The sequence below is a fragment of the Myxine glutinosa genome, chromosome 1 (genome assembly GCF_964187855.1).
Source record: "Myxine glutinosa chromosome 1, kmMyxGlut1.1, whole genome shotgun sequence".
Lineage (NCBI taxonomy): Eukaryota > Metazoa > Chordata > Myxini > Myxiniformes > Myxinidae > Myxine > Myxine glutinosa.
This window is the reverse complement of record NC_136261.1, coordinates 52,721,193-52,725,683: the sequence shown is the minus strand read 5'-3', so window position 1 is coordinate 52,725,683 and position 4,491 is coordinate 52,721,193.

The window sequence follows — 4,491 nt, the reverse complement described above, 5'->3', positions numbered from 1 at the left end:
ATATAATTTTAGATATATATATAGTACGGGCGTGTTGTATATATATATACTAGGGCATGCCCGTACTATATATATATCTAAAATTATATCCCCCCCCCTATTTACATGAAATGGTTTGGTCCAAAGCGAACGGCTTGCGAGTGGTGACAATCCCCCCCCCTCTATTTACATGCAATGGTTCGGTCCAAAGCGAACGGCTTCCGGAGTTTGGTAAAGAAATCGCCATCGCGTACACAAACGCGCAGGAAAGCGAATGAATCGCAAATTCGTTTTTATTAGTTGTAAAACATAATGCCCAATTATTCAATTAGCGCCAACGTATTTTGGCTGTTTGCAATTTAATCGCAAGGCAAAGTAGAAAGAGAAGAGGGAAAAAAAGAAAAGCCTTGCCTTGCTGCAAACAGCTGCTGCAAACAACAACAACAGGGAAGGCTGCACTGTCCGGAAGTTGGCATATCGCAGTTACGATTATTTTAGTGTTAATGGCCAATTATTCAATTAGCGCCAACGTATTTTGGCTGTTTGCAATTTAATCGCAAGGAAAAGTAGAAAGAGAAGAGGGAAAAAAAGAAAAGCCTTGCATTAACGCATTAACGCTTGCATTGCATTAACGGTTCGGCACACGTGATAGCTCGCTGCTCTCTGATTGGTTGAAGCGTTTTTTGGACATAGCTCGGTAGGTACTTGTCCGATTAATTTCAAACCTTGAAAAGGCACATCCTCGGGTCCCCAGCAATATACCTGGCAAGTTTCAAGTATATCGGACCCGTGGTTGTCGAGAAACAGTTGTTGCCGATTATGAAAATGTTCTTATCTATCTATAATTCCATTAATCTCTGTGTGTATGTGTGTATGTGTGTTTGTATGTGTGTATGTGTGTATGTGTGTATGTTTGTCTGTGACCGCTGTTTCTCGACAACTACCGGTCCGATATACTTGAAACTTGCCAGGTATATTGCTGGGGACCCGAGGATGTGCCTTTTCAAGGTTTGAAATTAATCGGACAAGTAGTTACCGAGCTATGGCGATTTCTTTACCAAACACCGCAAGCCGTTCGCTTTGGACCAAACCATTTCATGTAAATAGAGGGGGGGGGGTTCTGTGGTCGTTGCGAATGGACCAAACCATTCATGTAAATAGAGGGGGGGGGTTCTGTGGTCGTTACTGCCACGTGGTTTCAAAGTTTTTTTTTGTTGTTGTTGTTTGCACGCATGTTTTTTTGCACCCACGTACGGGCACGCCCTAAGATGTTTACACACACACACCCCTACACAAATTTTATTTATTTTTTTTTTTTTGGCAAGGAACGGGCACCCACGTACGGGCACGTCCTAGCTTATATATAGTACGGGCATGCCCTAGTCTATCTATAATTCCAGTAATCTCTGTGTGTATGTATGTATGTATGTATGTATGTATGTATGTATGTATGTATGTCTGTGACCGCTGTTTCTCGACAACCACGGGTCCGATATACTTGAAACTTGCCAGGTATATTGCTGGGGACCCGAGGATGTGCCTTTTCAAGGTTTCATATTAATCGGACAAGTAGTTACCGAGCTATGTCCAAAAAACGATTCAACCAATCAGAGAGCAGCGAGTTATCACGTGTGCCGAACGTGGCGAACAGACTCTGCCTCGGACGGCACATTTGAGAGCGTATTCATTTATTTCACGTTGGCAAACTATGTTGCCGCTATGTTGGCGTTAAACTATGTTTTAAAACTAATTAAAACTAATTTGCGATTCTTTCGCTTTCCTGCGCGTTTGTGCACGCGATGGCGATTTCTTTACCAAACTCCGCAAGCCGTTCGCTTTGGACCAAACCATTTCATGTAAATAGAGGGGGGGGGGGGATTGTCACCGTACTCGCAAGCCGTTCGCTTTGGACCAAACCATTTCATGTAAATAGAGGGGGGGGATATAATTTTAGATATAGATATAGTACGGGCATGCCCTAGTTTATGAAATTTATGAAAATATTTATGAAATCGACGCTCACTTCATTTCACTCAAATAATGCAGTCACCTCTGCTGTGAACTGAGAGTGTATATCAGAGAGCATATCACGTGCTGGGAACTGAGAGCATATCACGTGCCTTCGACACGGTCTGGCACCCCGCTCTGCTCACCAAACTCTCCTCCTTTGGTATCCATGGAAATCTCCACGCATGGCTGGCGGACTTCCTCTCTAGTCGTCGTCAACGTGTGGCCCTGAATGGGTTTCTCTCATCTCCTCTTCCTGTTCAGGCTGGAGTTCCCCAAGGCAGTGTTCTGGGCCCCATGCTTTTTCTGGTCTTCATCAATGATCTCTCTGACTCTCTCGAAAATCCTCTCTATCTCTTTGCTGATGACTCCACTCTCTGCCGCTCCATTCCTCTTCCCTCAGATCGGCAGTCTGCTGCCTCCTCACTCTCTGAAGACCTGGACAAAATCACAGACTGGTCAAACAAGTGGAACATGTCTTTCAATCCTGACAAATCTCACACTCTTACTATGTCTCTCCGAAAAGATCGACTGGACAACCCTCCCATCTACTTTCTCAACAATCCTCTCCAAGAAGTTCTGTCGCTCAAGATTTTGGGTCTCACTATCTGCCATGATCTTTCTTGGGAAAACCACATTTCCAAGCTGGCCTCCAAAGCCAGTCACCGACTGGGCATCCTCCGTCGTGCGAAGTCCTTCCTCGGCACACCTGAGCTCCTCACCACATACAAGGCTTTCATCCGCAGCTCAATGGAATACTGTTCTCCCCTATGGGCCGGTGCTCCTGCCTCACACCTAGCTCGGCTTCACGCTGTTGAAACCAAAGCTTTCAGAATTATTGGAATCTCCCGCGATGAAGCTATCTCTGAGGGCCTTTCACTCACTCACCGCAGGCAGGTAGGTGGTCTTTCTGTCTTCTACCGACTCCTCTCCGGCCTTGCAACCCCAGCTCTCTCTGTGCTCTGTCCCCCAAATATTCCTACAGGTCGCACAAGATCTGCCAGCAACCCTCTGATGGTTAAACTGCCGAAATCTCGGCTCTCTGCTCACCTTCACTCTTTCATTCCTCTTTTCTCCCGCCTCTGGAACAAACTCCCTCACTCCCTTCAATCCCACTCCTCCCTCCAGGTCTTTAAAACAGCTGTTCACCACCATCTCTTATCTTCCCCCATCCAAAACCTTGATCTTTTCTACCCCCGCTAATTCACCCCAGATCCACCTTGTTTGAAATTCCAACTTCTTTCCTGGAAGTCCTGGCAGTGTCCATATGTTTTATACCTCTCCCACCGCCCCCTTCCCATGCCCCCCCCCCCCCCAAAGCCCTCGCCCTCTCTCAGATCTCTCGATGTCTCCATGTCTCTCGGTCCCTGCTCTCAAATGTTGTGTTTGTGTCCTTCCCCCTCTCTCCCCATCTTGTCTACCGCTCCCGATGTTATATGTTTTATGTGTCGGTTTGTCTTTCTGTGTGATTAATGTTCGCTCTTTCACGAGCCTCGATCTTGTATACAAAAAAAAAAAAAAAAAAAAAAAAAATGAAACTCTGCGATGTGAAATCTTTTCAATCTTTTCAAAAAATGTCGGAATTTTGCCAAATCTGTTTAATTGGTTTGGTAATATACCTCAGCCATTGACAAATCTTAAATAAGAATTTTATTTGAGGTTAAAATTACCCCGTGAGATCATGTCGAATGATGCCTTCACGTCTGTGGATGTGATAAATAATTAATTGCCAAAGTCGCCGACCCTTCTTCTTCATGCAATAACAACTTCTGGCTTCCAGACCGTACATCCAATTATCTTGAAATTTTGCACACTTGTTACTCTTCATGACTTCTACTATAGTATGAATGAAGCGATTCAAGAGATATACATGTTTTTAATATCGTTTAATTAACGATATCTGACAAACCACGTGACATATCGCAAATTCCAAAAGGTGATTTTAGTAGACTGATATGCTGAACACATCTGTGAACTTTCCCCTCAATTGGTTCAAAATTGAGGAAGGAGCTCGGTTTTAAAGGTTTATGCTTATAAAATTCATAACTCTGAAACCATGTGACGCATGCCATCATGCACACTGACCTTTTTGTTCGTCATGGGTACGCGATTGTGCCTGCAAAGTTTGGCATCGATCTGTTCAGCCGTTGCGGAGAAAAATGGGTTTTCGTTATTTTCACGAAAAACAATATGGCGGCCGAACCACGTGACCTGTGACGTCATAATTACCGTTAAAATATTCTACAGACCGAGTCCCTCCTATGGTGAAAATTTGAGATCAATGGGTCCAATTATTGCAGAGAAAATAGTTTTTTAAGGAAATTAGTCATTAAAATGGCCATCGCACATTGAGTCACATGGCCTGGTAAGAAAATCTGTTGCGTTTCTTCTTCTTTCAACAATAAAGACTTCTACCTTCGAGACTGTACAACCAATCATGTTGAAACTTTACACACTTGTTCCGCTTGATGAGAGCTACATTGCATTAAAAATTCAAGACGATCA